The following is a 19,572-nucleotide window of genomic DNA, read 5'->3' as shown; positions in this document are numbered from 1 at the left end:
ATCCCTGCTCCCTTCTTTGGCCCACTTTTGTCCCTTGTGTGAACTCCTCGCTCTACCAGAGCAGCGGTCCAGCCTGTGCACCTGTGTTGTCCCCTAGATGGCGTAAAAACCACATTAAAGCGCTGAAATGGGGGACAAATCACCAAAGATCCTTCGAGCAGATGTTCAATTTGTTGCTTCTTGACAATCCTTTTGCTCATTTTACAGATGACCAATACCGGTAAATATGCTGCTGCTTGTGTTAGTATTTCATGTTTTTCTCCCACAATCTCCTTTCTTCCTCCTCAAAATGCTTCGACCCAACTCACTCCTGCGCAGCTGCTAAAATGTTCTCCTATCATGTAAATATTCAACATTTCCGGAACAAAAATGGAATGCAACTCGACAGTGATGAGACGCTGTCCAAAGAGAAGGACATTGGATGAAAAGTTAACCTCTGACAGCTACATGATGCATATGATTGATACGCTGGGGAATCAGTTGCATGAGAACTCATCTCTCCTAAATTAAAAGAGAGCGTTTAGCACGATTACAAAGGGACGTTTTATGTTGACGGGGGGGAATGTGGTCGATTAAGTGTTGCTGGAATGTGGGGGGGACAGCTGCTGTTCACTCGACTTGAGCATCAAAGACGAACCTATACCCTCCACCTCTGCCCTTGGTCAAAGCAGCACCTCTCATCTTCTCGAACAGGCTCTAAATCAAGCGGGACTCGAGCACAGACGAGCCCTGTGAGGCTCAGACAGTTTTTGTGCCATTTGTTCCCACACTGTCACTCTGAGAGAGAGATTTATTCAAGCACATATTTCCTATGATATTAAATTAGCACCGTGTTCTCCTGAAAAAAAGGTGTAAAGGAGACAGAGCCAGTATTCTCTGCTTTGCCGTGGTCGCTTTGCTCTCGAGGATCTATTGAGACGCCAACATACAGTTCTCAGGTGTTCAAAATTCAATCCGCAGCACGAGGTGCGTGTTGCGCAATGTTTGGAGGAGCGCTGATCATTGATTGCTCACCCACAGCCATGGCAGATATTATACAGGATAACATGGCTACACAGCCCCCTCTGGGACTGAGTAGGAGAAAAGATAAGAAACCCATGGAGGATATTTATGAGAGCGTGGCGGAGGAGGAACATCGGCATGAGGAGGAACCACTCTGCACTCGTGTTTATGAAAACCGCCGTAAAGACTGTTGTTTGGGTCATCTTATCTCATCAAAACCAACACTCAGCTGTGCACATGTGTGTGCATGACGAAACGAATCGACGCGACTCGAGTGGGATCTGCACACTCTGATATGTCCTGTGTTTTTCCTGCATGTGCAGTTTGAGTTGGAGCACAGAGCTGCTTGGCTAAGATGTGTGTAGGTGGGCTGAGTGGGAGTTCTGGGAGACATGGGTGCTCAGCCTCTTTCTCATAAAATGAATAAGACAAGTGTTGTTATTTTCAAACCTTCCTGCACTAAAAGTGGGCCAGGTAGTGGCGATAATGCCCCCCCCCCCCCCCCCCCCCCCCCACCATTGAAACAACAGTCTTGTACTACCCACGTGACTGTTAGCTGTTTGTATGAGAAGTGCACAGTTTTATACAATGGCTTATTTATAAGCTTCCTTGTTCCATGAGCCGCAAAGGAGACAAAGCATTGCTGCTTAATGGAAACTGCTAGCTCCAATTAGCATCCCTGCTTATGTGACCATAAAAGAGCAGTTGTGGCAAAAAAATAAATAAATAAAAAAAAAACAATTCTTACCGGTCAATTTAAGAAAAGGTGGAGGTTACGGATGATATAAAAAAATGTGCTTGAAATAACACGATACTTGAAAATGACTCAGTGAGGCTTCCGTAAAGACGTTTCACCATATTTTTAAGGTGATTTATTTGTGTGTTCCACAATTCTACAGTTGGTTAAGCAACTTTAGCAACGTACTACTCAATTAGATTTCAAACTCAAAGGCTCTGCAAACACGGACAATGAAATTTCACACTTGGCTTAATGCCTCAAACAAATCAAATGCAACAATCCAGTGAGAAAGCATATTGGACCAGGGTCTCGTAAAGGTTAAAGGGAAAACAGCGTAACTATTACTCCGTGATTATTGCTGTGCAAGATCAGATTCATATAGAAAGTGTTTGAAAAAAGAACTTCTCATTTGATTAAAAAGGTCATCAAGGCAATTGTAATCTGTAATCGGAATTAAGTTATTTATAATGGAATCATTTTTGTCTTTATGATTTTTTGTAAGCAAGTCAGCCAGGTAAATAGAATACAGCACACCAGAAAACTATAAAATCATAAATAATCGAAGCTTCTAGGGGTAAACTGCTGACTCATACAAGGTTTATACACAGATGCTGCAAAGTGAGCCGTTCAAAATAACCCCCCCCTCCCGTTTCGTGGTTAGAGGACATTCATGCCCAAATTCACAGATCATCGCCTAAAAACTAGCACACTAGCAGAAGTTTCACAAGTACATGCAGTGAAATGCGAAAGACATCCGTACTGCTGTAGAAGCAGAGAGGGAGTGTTAAAGTTCACAAAGTCCACATAGCACACCCTCAAAATGATGCTAATTTGTGTTGAAAAATAAAATGACTCCAAGGGTAGAAAGGCAGGTCTGCAAGCCAGCCCAGCAGGCTCAGGCCAGCCATCCATCGCTGCCCTGCTTCCCTTTCCTTCCTCCTCATGCAGGTCAGGACAGGAGCCTCGCTGCTCTGGCACTGATGTGTTGTCCCTCTCTACTGCCCCCGATCCTCCTGTCTCTAAAAACAGAAACAAGCAGGTGGTTAGGTACAGTGGCGAGAACGGTGTCAGGTTTCTCTTTCGTCATTAAGGCGAAAGGCGCCACTGCATACAGTCAGGAACTGTAAGGTTAAACCTAAATGTATAATATGCAAATGAACCTGTATAATGACCTGCAGCTTCAGGAGCGTTCACCTTCAAAGGAGGTGATGCTTTCGGCTACGCAAGTAGCTGCCGGCGCAATTTATTTTCTAAGTTTTAAACTATTGAAGCGTGGAGACCTTGATACATCCAATGAGCTCAAAAACCCATTTCTGTTGAAAAGGGGTCTTTACCAGCGGGAGGTGCTTGAAACGCTCTGTACTAGTTTGGCAGGTCCATTAATTCTGCTCAGCCCTCTGAAGCATGCCCTATAGATGCACCTGCAGCTATAAATACAGCTCCTGCATGATGATGCAAGGCAGTCAGCAACTGGGGTACGGAGAATCAGTGATGAGACGAAGCAGCTCTGTGAAATACTGTGAAATAAAACAACCAGATCTGCGGCATGAGCTCTCCACTGACCTGGTCTCATCCCATGGCTCTACACCACTTACCTGTGTGTCGCCCCCCCCCCCCTCCCCCCCCTCCCCCCCCTCCCCGGCTGCAGCTGAGCACATCCCCAGTGCTGCTCACCTCCTCCCCTTCTGCTTTGTCCTCTGGCTTCATCTTCTTACGGGTCATGTGGCCGCGGAAGCCAGCCTGGATCTTTGCAGCAGCTCTATTGGCCTCAGGGTCATCCAGCGGGATGTCCATGATGTCCTCCTCCTCCTGGGGCCGGCTGCAGTCTTCCTGCTGATTGGATGGAAAACAGATTGCAACAACATCGTTTTTTGTTGTGGTTCTTCAACTTTGTCCTCTAAACTGCAGGAATTTGTGCTCCCTTGCAAAAACGGCTCACCCCATTGCAAGACTTCAGTGGGCCTCTCAGGAGGGCAATAACCCACATTGCTTGTTTTTCCTCTGACTGGAGCCTAATTTCCAATGAATTACGGCGGCTCTAATTTGACCACAGAAAGGTTTTAAAACAGCTCTAAAAGAGTAGATACTTCCATTCCCATACTGAGTAACGGTCAGTGATTACAGGATCACCGGTTATTATTCATCGCACCAAATAAAGGTGCCAAAAAATTAGTTTGGTGCAAACAGCTTGATTGCCATTTCATATATAATATGGTTAAAAAAACAAGAAAATTGTTAGGTTTAACAATCCGTTCAAGAAAAACATTGTTGTGACCTGGGCCCGAAAGCGACAACCCATCAAAATGCTCGTTCTGTGATTAAAAGCATCCACTGTCCCAAAGGAAGCACGGCGCGGGTGGAGGAGAAAGTCTTGCTTGTCATAAAGTGTCAGTGGAAACACGCCATGACATGTTATATAAACACTACTTCAGTTCTGCTTTGCACACATGCAGGCTACACCCCGTGCCTTGCTTATAGATAACAGATTGACGTTTTATACAAAGGCAGCCCACTGAATAAACCCATTGTCAACCCACTAGCTCTATGAAGCGGTGCACCATTTCTTCAGTGAGTCCCCCCCCAGTGTGGGAGTGTGACCACCCACCTATTCAGCCATCATTCATTAGCCTCTTTGTCTGACTCCTCGCTGAGAAGCCAGATTTAAGCTCGCATGCAGTGGACTTCGCCGGCTGTCCACCGTCTGAGGAATCTCCTTGTTTTTAATTGACTGAGGAGAACTTCATGAGACGTCTTCCTATCCTGATAGTTTTCAATATTCTTACGTACATCTCAAGTGAGAGTACCAAATTAATGTCAATGCTAAATATCAAATACCAAAGTAAGCAATTAATTTGTGTGAAAAGAGTTATGTTGCTCTCGGAGACAAGTAGCTTTCTGTGCATATTTTAATGTGCCTTTAATGTTGCAATACATTTTACTCTTCATATATTCTTACTCTAGTAAAAGTATAAAAATAACGCGCACATTAACATAACATTAATCAGTTTGAGAAAAACATCAAAGTAAAAAATAAATAAAAAGTGCATCTCCCTATAAAACTGACATAAGTTTAATTTAATCAATTAAAAAAGTAAATCTACTTACATTGTGACAGTCCATGTCTTACTGAGGGATGAATTCAGTCAGTTTATGACTTGTTTGCTTTGATTTCTATGTGGAAGCAGCAAAGTTCTCTATGAACGAGCCACTGGTATAATGCAGATGCCTCAGCGGCTCTAACGACCAATCACTGTATGTTCTGCAACAACCGCTCAAGCTCAGAGAGAGAGAGAGAGAGGAGAAGAGAAGAGAAAAGAAGGAGGGAAACAAAAGACCTCCTCCAAACATGACAGCATGTGTTCCATCTTTTCACGCTGAGTGATCCTGTTGACCTGCGGCGTTCACAGGACAGATTCAGACGCCCGACCGAGGTGAAGCTGTAACTTTTAAAACGATGTAAGAATGAAAGTGGGATTAACATGCTGACTTTGTCAGTCATTAAAAATTTGATACATGTGAAAATGAGATACAATACAACCTGGATATATTTTAAGAAAAGGCAAACGTGTGTAGAGCATCATATAAATTAGCTAATAATTATATATGACTTCAAACATAAGAAATTACCATCTTAGAAACACTGTGTGAAAACCAGACGCCCATAAAAAATTTTTTATTGCTGACTTTCAAATTCTACTAATACTGTGAAAATAAAACGGTGTAAGCATTTTGGGCTGTTTTACACTGGGAGGTGATAGAAATGTATTAGAAGCAGAGTCAACCCCCCCCCCCCCCCCAGCCCTCTCCATCGCTCTGATCCCAGCTGGTATGGCCGCCCACACTCCTCTGCCAGCCTCAGAGGCAGGACGGAGCAGGACAGAAACAGAAAGCATCCATTTATCCGAGTTACGTCTGACGTTCACGCTCTGCCTCCTGGTTCAACTCAAACAATATGGGGAATTAGACTCGTGCAGTATTCCACACGACAACTTATTTACTTTTATTATTGTGAATTCACAGGAATGGTAGCGTTTAGCCTCACTATTATGTGCATCAAAAATATTAGTGTGTTGCAATATTTATGGTTGTAAAATGCATTGACACTATTGTTTATTCTACTTAGTGAGTTAAATGCAAGAAATTAATCAAGAAAAATACAGTAAAAAATAAATAAATGTGAGCTCCTGCAGCTATGGGTCAGTGTTAGCATTGACGAGCTATATACAAACTGTTGTTAAAGGTAGTTTACAAATACAGATGGCGCTTAGCAACTATCAGCACCACCATCTCCTATACTCATTCCATGTCATCCCTGAGAGAGAGAGTGCAGGATGGTGAGGCGTTACCATGGAAACATTCTTCATACCCCGGCCTACACTCCCCTCCCTGTGTGTTTGAAGCCCGGTTAGTCAAGACAAATCAAACGAGTCTGACGGATGTAAAAAAAACACAAAAAAAACCGTAGAAGACCTGATTCACAAAACAAAGTGTTCATTGTGCGTTTTACGTCGATGGATTATGAAGTCAAGTTTTAACCTTTCCCTTACATTCAAATCATACAAGTTCTGGTCCTGGAAGGTATCAGTGTTAAACTGCAACATGAAAGTGTTTAAATATATGTAAGTATCAAACGTTACCTTGTGAACACTGGAGGGTTCAGGTTCTGCGTCCTGTTCAGATACAAGCTGTGTTTCCTCCGGGTCGGCAGCCAGCCTCTGAGTGGGGCTGATCGTGCCCTCGTCAATCACTGGATCGCTGCTGTCTCGCATTTCAGAGTCACGGTTTCCTTCTTCTACAAGCTCCTCTGCTCCTGATGTTCTTCTCTCCACCGGTTCATCCAAGCCTGGATTCTCTACTCCAAGAATTGAGGGGCTTTCCTCATTCTCGCTTGGTTCAGGCGTTACACTCCTTGCCTCCATGGCAGGAGTGAATATGCCTGACATGGTTGTCTGTGAGGAGGACGTTTGCTCCTCCACCTCACTGTAGCCCTCTTTATGTATGGCCTCTTCGTCTCCTCCGGCTGTGTCTTTTGTCTCGCCCTCTTTAAAGTCAGGGTTGTGGTGAAGGTCACCTTCACTTATCTTCCCGTTGTTTTCATTTTCATGATTGTGCTCATAATTCAGGTTTTCTTCATCCGCCTCACAATCGGCTAAACTGGAGTCACCCTCGCCCATGTTCTCCCTTTTTGCATCGGATTCCTCATGCTGGCTTTCCTTGGCCTCTTCTTCATTATTAAGCTCCTTCTCAAAAACATCTGGTTCAGGTTTCATGTCGTCTTGCACAGCTGATATATTTTGGTCCATTTCCACCGCAGACTCTTGACTGGACGCGTTCTGTTGTTGCGCTTGCATTGCATTAGGCTGTGTGAACTCCACTGATTCCTCAACCTCAGGCTGGTTCCTCTCAAGCTCTTGAAGCTGACGAGCCTCCGGAACATCTTCAAAACTAATCTCGACCAGTGAATCCTCCGGTTGTAAAGCATCGCTGTCTAAACTGCCCTCTATAAGAGTTACATTCTTAGTCTCGGCTCCGTCCTCTGTTGTTTTCCCCAACTGATCCACCGTTTCTTGCGGACTGTCTTCCTGGATTTCCGATTGAGGTGATGATGATTGAAGGACAGATCCCTTAGTTTGGGGTTTTGAGTTTTCCTCCTCAGAGATATTTGTTTCATCTTTAACGGAGGGCCTTTCTACTGTTTTCTCAGTCCCAATATACTCTGTAGCACACATATCCACATCATTTTCGTCCTCTACTTTTGGGTCTGAAATCTCTCTGCATACTGCTGCAGTCTCTTGTTTCTCACCGGTTTCATCTTCTGCCACCTGAGCACAAACATCTGGAATGCCTCTGATGGATAGGACGTCGGTTGGGTCCAACTCAGACTGCGGTATAGCTTTGTGTGGAACCGAGCTGCTATCGGATGGCCTGTCATCTTCAAATGTATTTGCTGTTGGGTCTCTTGCCTCCTCTGTATCACTTGGTTCATCTGGCTGTCCATCCACAGCTGGGACCCTATTGATTGACTGCTCCTCTAAAAGTTTGTCTTCTGGTAAAATAATTTCTTTCTCCACAATGTCATGATTTTCGTACTGATCTCCTGTGGTTTTTTCCGTGGCATCAACCTCGTTAGGGACATTCGCCAGTGTGGTGTAAAGATTTGAAGCTTCCGCCAAATTGATGGATTCATCTTCAGTTTGAGATTCGTGTGATTTTTCTCTGAAAAAAGTGCATCAAAGTGAAAAGCAAGGTCATAATGTGCCCTGTGACACTCATTCGAAAGCTGTCTCTGACTTCCTGTATCTTTTCTCTTGCCGTCCTGCAGAACTGTTAAGTTATTTAAGTTGGTGGCTCTATTACAATAAATGCAGTTATGTATGCACTTATGGTTTGTGCTTTTTCTTTATTTTCCCAGTTAGAAAAAAAACAACAACAAATATAAACATGACAACTGCATCGGGAAAATCTCACACATCAACTTCCGACTGTATGTAAACCTTTAGGCAATACAAATTAAGAATACTATGTTTATTAATATTTTCATTTCACTTCTTGGTCTTTCCCTAGTTGCTTTTCTTTTCCTCTTGTCCATCCTCTCACTCTCCTGGCAATCCACCTGTCTTCTGATTGAGCATATGTGGAGACTCACTTTGAAAAGGTTGCTTTTTCCCCAGGTTCTTTTTCAGGACAAGTCTGTTGCGGGGGGTAGAAAAACAACAAAAGTAAAACAAATAGAGATGCTGATAAACAGAGGAAATATGTGTACAGGTGAAAGTGGTGGCTGATACTGTATTCAATGGGTTAATGACGTACCCCAGTAGCCTTGAATGCATGCTTGTTGTAGAATCTATCTTCCAGCCTTGCTTTCCAATCAGCAGGATCAACACCACTATCTTCAAGAAGAAGCAAAAGAAGTATAGGCCTATATAAATATGGTGCTTATGTGACACCAATTAATGCCTTTAATTACATTTAGCACACACGCAGAGACGCAGTTACCTTCTCTTTCTTCGAGAAGAACCTTGAAATACTGTGCAGCGTATTTCGGAATGTCCTTAGGCTGATCTCGGAGGACTTCTCTCGCCAGTCCTTCCAGGATGGCGCTGAAACCTCGCGGGACCCGCAGGTGAGTGTTGGAGAAAGGTACCGACATCTTACGTAGACTGGGGCGATAACTTTACCGCGGTCGGTCAGAAATGAAATTTCTTATAGCGTCGAATTTAATAGGAGGTAGCTATCTGACAACTTGAGCTAACGCTAACTTATAGTTTATAACTCCGCGATACTAAAATATACCGCAGCTGCAGATGGTCGCACTTAAGCCGATGAAAACATCAAGACAACGCGTTCTGTTATTATTATTATGTTTACCTAAAATACTTTCGCCTACCCACAGTGAGTCTTTGATGTCATGCTAGCTAGCTAGTATGCGTTTTGTTTTGTTTATACCAGTATCTAGGTAACAGTTTTCTCTACGGGCGCCGACAAGGCTCAAACAATTTAAAAAGCACAAGAAATAACATCGCCTTAATAGTAATTTAATGCTGATTTTTTTAAACACACAGAAAAAAAAATAGAGAAAACATTTTACAAAAAAAAATAATAATAATAAAAATACAGAAATCATGCATAAAAGCGGTTGTGGACTCTTCTCCTCCCACTCCAGTAGCAATGACGTCATTCAGGCGTACGTGATGATGGCGTATTCCGAGTTGGTGCTCATCTTGCGGCTGAGGCTGACCTCTCTGGGCTGAGGGACATACAGTCTGTCGGCCGAACGAGAGGTCTGCAGGTGAGGCCTGAGCTCATCTCTCCACCACTGGAGCAGAAGCAGAGAAACCTGCTTTATAACAATAGTCTACAGTCCAATTGGCTATATTAAAATTTAAATAAAAACTGGTTGCATCATGTTGTTGTATTAAGCTGTCAAATAATACTACATTTACTAACTTATAAAGGGTTAAAATTGTAATAGAAAGTTTTTCTCTGAACACCCCATGACGATACATTACATCACATTATTTCAGCATTTAGCCAAGTAGCTGCGTCTATATTTAAAGCCATACATTCCTTATGCCTCCTTGCGCATTAACAGCAGCAGTAATGAGTGATCACGCTTGCATGTGATCTGCTGTAGCAAAGACTCACAGTACAAAGAATAAGCTGACATTAAGTCTGGTCCCGCACCTCTTTTTGATCACTTGGAGTCAAGCATCCAACCTGGGTGAGCTCTGGCGTGCTGACTCCTCGTACAGTAATCATTATGTCAGCATATGGAACTTCAAAGTCACTCTCATTATCTGGGTCAAAGAAATCAGTCAGTTTATAAGAAGCTGTCTGCCTCTGAATTGATCCACAGATGCAGAGCAGACATTTAGATGGTTCAATTCTTGCACTTCATTTAAAATGGATTCCACTCATTTACCCTTCTGTGGTGTGAGGAGGGAGTGAAGAGGCAGGGGTGAACTGAAAAGTAATGGATCAAAAATTAAAGCAGTAAAGACTTTTTCAAAGTTATGAATTTTTCTATACAGTATACAGTATATTTGAACAGAGATTTGTATATTTTACTCACCTTGACCTGGATGCAACAGGCTTCCCTTGAAAATGAGACATTATCAACATAAAGATCTAGCAATATATATATATATTTTTTACAACATCAGAGTAACATTTTATAATCACCTTTACAAATGCAGGGCAGTCTGTTTAGACACAGATAAACAGCAAGTGCTGCAAGAACCATGGCCAGAAGAATGGTGACTGCTGGTAAAACCTTAACTCCAGTAAATTCCCCTGTTTAATTGGAAACAACACCATTAGGTTGAAATATTCTGTCCCTTACTTAGATGTGCCTGATTATATAGAATATCTCCATACATGATGATTAACATTAAATTATGCACAGATTTAAAGTGAAATCTTACCTCCAGTTGGCATTTTTGGTTTGGCATTATGAGGTGCTGAAAAATGGAAATCATAGTATACTGTTTATAAATATAAGTCATATATTAGAAATAATGACTAGGTAGCTAAAAATGTGTTCTCATTTTTCTCCAATACAAACCGTCCCAACCATTTTTAGTTTCAGGCTTTGGAATAACTGTCCAGTTTGGAGCACTTGTTTGAGCTGTAGACAAACACAAATAAAGTTTACTTCAGTTTTACAATTCTTTTTTTTTTTTTTTACTTTTTCATATTGAATTTCATAAAATGCTGCTTATCCACCTTGAAGCTGCAGTGAAACAATACGTTTAATTTTGTGCGGCAGTTGAAAATCCTCTGTATCTACTGTGTAGCAAGTGTAGTTCTTCGTCAGATCTTCACCGGACATGTTTGGTAGATGAAGCGACACTGTGCAAAAGACGCCGTTTCTGAATCTTCCATGACAGCCAGAGTTGTCTGGAGCTTTGCTCCAACAGCCACGAACAAATCCACTAGAGCAATTGTAGGTGCAGTCCAGAGTAAGAGACTCCCCTAATGCTACAGTCATAGAATCAATGGGCATCTCCATATTAGCACAGCTCACCAAACCTGCAAAGAGAGGAAACGACCTTCTTTATAAAGAATCAATATTACATAAGAATATATATGTAAAGGTTTTATACAACATTAAATATCAAGCACAAGATAAGATCATTTCAGAATACATAGACATGGTTTAAATGAAAACAAACCAATGATAAACAGCGTATATACTTTACCTTGAGTCACCCAAAAAAAGAGCAAAGTTAAATGCACTGAGATCATCATTGTCCCCCTTTCTTTGGTTCCTGCTGCCTCAAATGACGCAAACAAATATGTTGTGCGTGCACCTGCAGAAAAGTACGAAAATATTCACTTCTTTAGAGCACAGGAAGTGGTATGTGACACTGTCAAATTTTCCATAAATTGCAACTGACTTCCTGCACAGATATGTGACATGTCGATTGAAAGTAGAACAAAAGCCTGTTTTAATACTTGATGATTGAGCAAATGACACAAAGCCTTTGAAATGCACACTATTTCACTCATGAATTTCTGCCAATACAACCATTGATATTACTCTCCGGCCAAGCAGATGATATGTCTGACATTAATTTTGAAAAGAAAAATAAATAAAAGATTTGCTATTCTCATCAATTGAAGAAAAAACCGTTTCATATTGAGAAAACATTCAGTATTGTCCTCTGGATTTATTCAGTTGATTCAAGAAATTCATCTGAGCGTTTATATCTTTCCATGTCATATACTCTCAAGCACATAAATTAATTACACAGGGAGAGAATACCAAAGCACTTACTCATACATTATGAAAGTAGAAGGCACAGTTACACAACATCACTGTGCACCATTGTCACTTAGTGGAATCACATGGGCATCATATTTCTTGGTCCCATTTCACTTTCAGTCACTGAAGGCCTCTCACTTTCATGGCTTCATATCATCAGACAGAGTGTCCTGGATGCTGAGACACACACAAAAAAGAAAACTGTGCAGATTTGTGTTGGAGTGATGATGTGCCATTGGAACATCTTCTGTTTTTTAGCTTCATGGATTTTTCTGCTGATGGCGCAGTCTGGACTCGCCTCAGGTAAGAGCAAAGACTGGTGATAAGTAATACTGTTTTGATAGAAACACCACCATCTTGATGACACGGTCAAATGCTTGTACCAATGACATCCCTCCCGACATTTATTTATGCATATCAGAATCGTCTAATGGGACGGTGGACATCCGCCTCAGTGATCAGTGTCCAGAAGGAACATACTTCTCCCACCAGCTTTGTTTGGAGTGTCCATCTGGTCATTAGTAAGTCATCACAACCATCTTCCACGTGAATTCCTCATTGACTTTTGCCATGTAATGTTTTACCTTATTTATAGGCTCTTTTGCGATATCACATGCACTTGTAAGATGCTTAATCAATGCCAGTAAGAAATCTAACTCCAATGTAGATAGTGAATGTGAATATTTATGTTCATGTAGTTGTCCGGGAAATGTATCTGCACCTCATAGATGTCCGTCAGGAACATTCAACCTCTACACAGGGGAAAGAAGCATCACTGCCTGTAAGGTAAGAGGCAGCTGAGGGTAAAATGTATTTATTCATGTACAGCATTGGAAATAGCGTGTTTCAAAAAAATATATATATACTGTATATTAAAAATCGGTAAGAAAACATTTTTACCATTCATATTAGGATATGCACACCTGAAAGTGAACTCTGTTTCAGTCACTTAATGTTTAATTCCGCCTGTGTTTGAAAAAAGACATATTCAACATTGAATAATCCATTTAATTACCTATCATGTGATTATACAGTATTTATTCTCCTCTGGATGTTGCAGCCTTGTTTCCCAGGTCTGATCAGTTCTGAAGACAGAGTGGACTGTAGACAATGTCCTGATGGTTTCTCTTGTGATCCAGCCAATGGGACCTTCTCTTTATGCCCACCAGGGCAATATTCTCCTGAGGGGGTTCTACAGTGTCTAGCTTGCCCTGTAGAGTTTGTCTGCCCCACTGGATTTCCAATTAAGGTAACTATTGCAGCAGACTATTTTTTAATGAATTAATTCATACATTTTGGAATAATTTAAATATTCCAATTACAAAAACTTCCTCAAAAAATGTATCTATGTGTAAGAAAAAGAACTACTTTGACATTAAATGTACTTAACATTGATTGAACTATAAAGTATATGTTTTCCTGGCTCCTTTAATTATCTCCTAAATATACCTTGCAGTGTGGACCTGGCAAAGAACCCAACAAAGATCATACTGTGTGCAATGATTGCCTCCCAGGCTTTTACTCAACTATGTGTACTATCCAGTGTCTGCAATGTCCAGCAGGTAATGCAGTGCTAAAAGTCAAATGACATATTTAATCTTATTATATGAGATTTGAAACAAATCTATTATCTGAAATTACAATTTAGAAATATTTCCTCTGCCTGCCATAGGAAGCTACTGTCCAGATGGAAGGATGTCGCTGCCGCTCCCCTGTCCACCTGGTTGGTCTTCCACAGTTGGACAGACTTCCTGCTACAGCTGTAATGATTCTTCTTTGCTATGTGGAGGAGCTGCAGTCCCTCACTGGAACCAACCTGTCCACAGGTTAACGCAAATGAACGCTTGTCGTGCAGGAACATACAAAGACATGAGGGAAGGCTTAACATGCATGATCTGCCCAGTAGGTTAGTCCACATCATTTTGCTCCCACATTCTCATTGAAGTTTTCTTTCCTTCCTTAAGTAGTCTAATATATATATATATATATATATCTGCACATGCATTTATTCATCCCAGGTCATTACTGTGTGGGAAGTGCATCAATACCTTGTCCTGCAGGGACTTATGGCAATAAAGAAGGTTTACGGAGGCTGAGAGACTGCACAATCTGTCCAGCAGGTACAGTATTCTGTGTTATCATATTTCTAACATGTAAATATAAATGGGAAAATATATTATTATTATTTTGTATCCAGATGGGCATCCAGATCGCGTTCAAAATGTATTGGGATCTAAGTTAGACCAAGACCACAAGTTAGACCACAAGTTTTTTTCATCAAGATCCATCCAGCAATTTTTACGTAATCCTGTTAACAGACAGACAAACAGGAAGACAGACAGACAAACACCGTCAAAAACATAAACTTCCTTGGCAGAGGTAACAAATCCGTTGACATGGTCCATTGTTGAACTGATTCAGCTATAAATTCACAGTAAGCCGAAAGTGTACCCCCAAATCTCGATAAAAGGAACACATTTCGAAGCTCCTGCAATGTTAACAAAAATTTCAAACAGACAGACAGTTAAACATAGGCAATGGTAATTACAGTACATTAGTAAGTATACTCCTAAATTTGTTGGGTATTTTCAAGACATTACACCAGTTGTATCTGTTAATTATGATGCCATGTAAAAAAATAAAATCTCATGAATTTATCTCTAAATACATTTCCCTAGGGTTCTACTGTCTGGAAGGGAGCTCACAAAGACCCGGCTCTCAGTTCCTGTGCCCACAGGGCTATTATTGTGAAGAGGGCACTGCCACCCCTCATGGGTCACCTTGCCCTGCTGGAACAGCGGGGCAACAACTGGGTCAGACAAGTAGGGCAGCTTGCAAGAGATGCAGAGAAGGACGCTTCTGTCCTGCAGGCAAGTCTCAGCACTAATACAATGACTGCAAACACAGGAATGTTAGAAAATGTGTCATAGTGACCAAAGACATACCACTGTTTCATTGTCTAATATATATATATATATATACTGCATGTGTGTGTGAGACAGGTTCCTCTGGGCCGGGCTTGGCCTGTGCCCGGGGAAGATACTGTCCCGCTGGCTTAGAAGAAGTGGCCTGTCCTCGAGGTACCTTCACCCCTCATCAAGGTGCAATAAGTGAGTTTATATTCCCTATCATTGCTGCTTTATCTTCAATAGATAGATAGTAATAATAATAATACAGTGTGTATAAATATACATTTATCAGCTTGTATTTCATATTCAGAGTTATTCATGTGTTTTCCTACATTCTAAGTATGAACATTAGGCTTACCATTTTTTAAATGGCTTTTAAATGCATGAACATGGATTTGATAATTTTTGCAAAAAAAGAAAAATAATTTAACAGCCATCTCAATAAACCTGCATCAATTCTGAAATCACAACCACATAGTCATGGACACGCTCTCCCCAGGTGTGAAGGACTGCCTTAAATGCCCAGCTGGTTTTTACTGTCCTGAGGGGACCAGCGATCCTGTTCCATGTCCACCGGGCTCATTTAACCCCTTAGAGGGTCAGGATGAGTTGGCTGATTGCAGGGAGTGCCATGCAGGGAAGGCCTGCACACAGGTAGCTCTGAGAGCTCCCGATGTGGACTGCATGCAAGGGTGAGTCAACTCTTCTCCCCAGAAGCAGGCTGTTGTTGGCGTCTTGCTTTGATAAAAAAAAAATTCTACTTATTTTGGATCAATCTGCTTACATCTTGACAGGTTTGTGTGTCCCCGTGGTTCCTCCAAACCCAACGCAGCGACCAACGCTTGCCCGCCGGGGACACTGAGCGGTCGCACTGACCTCACTGATCGCTCCCAGTGTCAGCAGTGCCCAGCACGATATGCATGTCTGCGAGGTGCCACTGAGTGCACTGCTTGACATTCTATATGAGCTACTTATGACAAAAGAGGCAACTTGTGTTTTCCCTGAATTGACTTAACTGGTGCATTTAAGATGATCTGCTTCAAAGGGCACACAATGAACAGTAAACACATAAATAATATATTTTCCTGAATGTAAGCATTTTCTTAAAGTAAATCAAATGGTCAAATTATGACCACGATGTATTTAGATAGTAATATTTGGCCTAGATGTTCTTTATATCAGTTAAATCTTTCATTTGAGACCTGCTTTTCCTCATTAATCTTTATATTATTCATGCTTTATCAGGAACGGGTGGTATCCAGAGACCGCCACTCTCGTGCTTTGCAGGGCATTATTGTCCAACTGGAACGATGTTCCCCACTCAGTACAAGTGTCCTGTGGGGACATGGAATGGCCACAGTAGGCTGGAAGCTGAAAACGAGTGCCAGCCGTGCCCACAGGGTTGGTACTGCTTGGCTGGCTCTGGAGTTCCGTCTGGTCGATGCAGCTCTGGACACTATTGTCCTGAAGGTATGCATCAGTGTGACATGAAATAGACATTTGTATATTTTTTACAGCATAATTAAAGATCGCAATGCATGACAGGAAATATCTTGAATGCAATTTGACACTATATTAAAGAATGAAATTACATTTCCTTGCGTCTTGACTCACTCGAGTGGAATGACATTTTCGATGTTGCGTCACCAGGGACCGCATACGGCACCCAGTTTCCTTGCCCTGCAGGAGCCTACAGCACCCAAATGGGCAACAAACAAAGAGAGAATTGCATGATTTGCCCCGAGGGTTCATTCTGCCAACGGGGCACCTCTAAACCTTCTCCCTGCCCAGCGTAAGCAGTATTTATAAATCACCTGTCAAAGAGAAGATGCGATGGTGATGTGGAAAGTGAGGATTAGGACATCAGAATACTGTTATATGAAGTGTGATTTAGTTCATCCTGTCTTTCTTCAGCTCTACATTTCGCCACCTAAAAGGAGGTCGGAGGCTGGAGGACTGTTCTCCTTGCCCTGCCGGCTATTTTTGTCCCAAATCTGCCACTGTCAACCCGAGAGCTTGTGGAGCAGGCAGCTACTCTGTAAGCCCCCACCTATAATTCTGGCCACTGACTGGTGATGGAACCAGTGGCGACCAGAGCTGGTGTATTAAAGTAGTCTTGTCCCACCTGTTCCTATGATCATCTTATTTTTAGATGAACATTTTCCACCCACAGTCACATTGTTTTATGTTACTGACATGTAGCAGCAGAGTTGATTAAAGTCACCTTTATGATAGTTCTTCTTTTGCTCTAAATACCGAAGCAAGTTTTTCCATCTTCCTCTCCCCTGAGCTTTCCGTCTATATTTTTCTCTTTTCCTCCCCCTTAGTGGAAGATATGTTTAACTTTGACTCCCTGAATCTTCCTTCGTGCTCTCTCTTGTGTGTAGGATGAGGGCTCCGTGGAGTGTTTGCCTTGCTTGCAGGGCCACTACTGCAGTAATGAGACCACTAGTGAGGAGGCCATGCTGAGCGTCATGGTGTGCCCTCCAGGCTTCCTCTGCACTCAGGGTTTGGCCAGGGATCCCCAGCGGTCAGCTACCCTCTGTCCTCGAGGCTTCTACTGCCCAGGAGGGGGTGTTGTGAGTCAGAGAATGGCTCATACACAATGCACGCATATTGTTGTCAGAATTAATATAGACTGCTGAATGCCTCTGGCATTTTCACTCCACTACGCTTCCTTTAAAATGTCATTTCCCGCTTAGGATCCCAACCCCATTCCTTGCCCCAACGGTACCTACAGTGAAACTCCAGGACTCCGTGACATCAGCGACTGTGTCCAGTGTCCTGAGGGGATGTATTGTTACTCCCAGCAGCCTCTCATCAGGCCTGTACGACCCAAAGGAATGCTATATGCAGCATTTAACAAATATCAGTATACCTCAGTGCAAACCGGCCATCCATTATATGTTTAAAAGCACGTAAAACATTTTGATGAGCACAATTTTGTAATTTCAGACTGGAGTGTGTCCTGCTGGGCACTATTGCCCTCTCGGGACAGGGTATCCCGAAACCTACCCTTGTCAGACTGGTCATTTTAGAAACAACACACTTGGACACCGTGGAGTGGAGTGTGTTTTATGTCCACTCAGACATTACTGCGACACGCTGGGAACTCATACGCCTTTAATCTGCCCTCAGGTATGAGGAAAAAAAAACTTTTTAAAAAGTGACTTTAAGTCTGCGTGTGAATGCTCTGTCTCTCTCTCCGTCATTTAACAGGGGTTTTACTGTCCAGAGGCCACCTCTACTCCTGAACCGTGTCCTAGAGGAACATATGGCTTTAACTCGGCTCTCAGTGACAGGTCCGAGTGCGCCCCCTGTGACGGAGGCCAGTATTGCACCAATGCGGGGCTCCTGAAGCCCTCTGGAAGCTGCAAGGAGGGCTTCTACTGTAGGGAGGGAGCCCAAACGGCAGTATGAAAATATTCTCTTCACGATTTGTTGAATAGAGACAGCCTTCCATTGATTTTGTAATATTTTCCTCATATTTTGAACGCTGATCGATTTCACTCCAGTAGTTGCCGGTCTTCTAACACACAAATCCAATCAAATTAATAATAATAATAATAATAATAATAATGTCTTTATTTAAAAATGCTTTATTTTCTCCAGAAAAGTTATTTGAAAATAAAATAAAATAAAGATCATGCAAACACACAACATGACATTTACAGATGTTCTGTGACTCTGTTCAGACTCCAGCAGATGGCCCAACAGGAGGGTTGTGTCCTGCAGGAAGTTACTGTCCTCTGGCTTCATCCTCTGCTCGTCCATGTCCCCAAGGCACCTACAGCAACAGCACTGGCCTCAGTCGACCTGAGGACTGTCTCAGCTGTCCACCAGGGTAATGCCTCATATTTAATTTCACTTTGAATTGAAATGCCATTTCACTTAAGAGGACTATATCAAGTAGAAACATTTTTTATTGTATTTTTTGTTTTTTTACACGTTCCACTTCCTGTCAGTCTCTACTGTTCGGGATCCAACAACACCTCACCATCAGGCGCTTGCTTTGCTGGTTTCTACTGCACTGGCGGTTCATCTTCGCCTGCTCAGAATGAAGCACAGCAGGGTCATTATACCTTGGATGGGTCTTTCAGGCCACAACCATGTCCTCTAGGCACTTTTCAGCCGGTAGCAAACAATCCCAAATAAATGTGTTCCAATTCTACTGTGCACAATATACATTATACAGCCATGTAAAGCCATACTCAGAGCTATTCTTGTCTGTGCTCTAAATCCTCACAGAGCCGATGTGCACAGGCTTGCGTGGAGTGTCAGGGAGGGAGATTGTGTAACCACACAGGCTTGTCCCATTCACTCTTATGTCCCGCAGGACATTTCTGTCCTCCAGGCTCCTTCGTGGCTCGACCCTGTCCTCCAGTCAGTATAGTTAGTGTGAAGAATGTTGGTGTGTTTATGGAGACTCTCCACCTTGTTCTTCAGTCTTTCATCTGTGTCGTATTTATTTGCCATGTCAGATGTATTTCTTGCTTTTACCCTTTATGAGTTGTGTCTCCCTTCATTCAGTTTCACAACAAAAAAATGTGATAAAAGTAATGTGATTACTCAGGGCTCTTACTCTGACCAGCCCGGTGGTGATGCTGTGCAGCACTGTCGGCCCTGTGAGGCAGGGAGGTTCTGCAGCAGAAGTG

At 42.4% G+C, this 19,572-nt stretch overlaps 1 long non-coding RNA gene across 1 annotated transcript; it reads right to left on the bottom strand.

The window, feature by feature from the left end:
• Positions 1–10,163: 10,163 nt before the first annotated feature.
• LOC137901087 (uncharacterized) lies at positions 10,164–10,834 on the bottom strand. Its single transcript, XR_011105697.1, has 5 exons — positions 10,815–10,834; positions 10,666–10,701; positions 10,424–10,534; positions 10,314–10,338; positions 10,164–10,204 (listed from the first exon to the last, which is right to left on the bottom strand). It is a non-coding gene; the product is annotated as an uncharacterized lncRNA (long non-coding RNA).
• Positions 10,835–19,572: the final 8,738 nt, after the last annotated feature.

Source organism: Brachionichthys hirsutus, chromosome 11, assembly GCF_040956055.1.
Source record: "Brachionichthys hirsutus isolate HB-005 chromosome 11, CSIRO-AGI_Bhir_v1, whole genome shotgun sequence".
Classification (NCBI taxonomy): Eukaryota; Metazoa; Chordata; class Actinopteri; order Lophiiformes; family Brachionichthyidae; genus Brachionichthys; species Brachionichthys hirsutus.
This window is presented reverse-complemented; position numbering and strand designations above follow the sequence as displayed.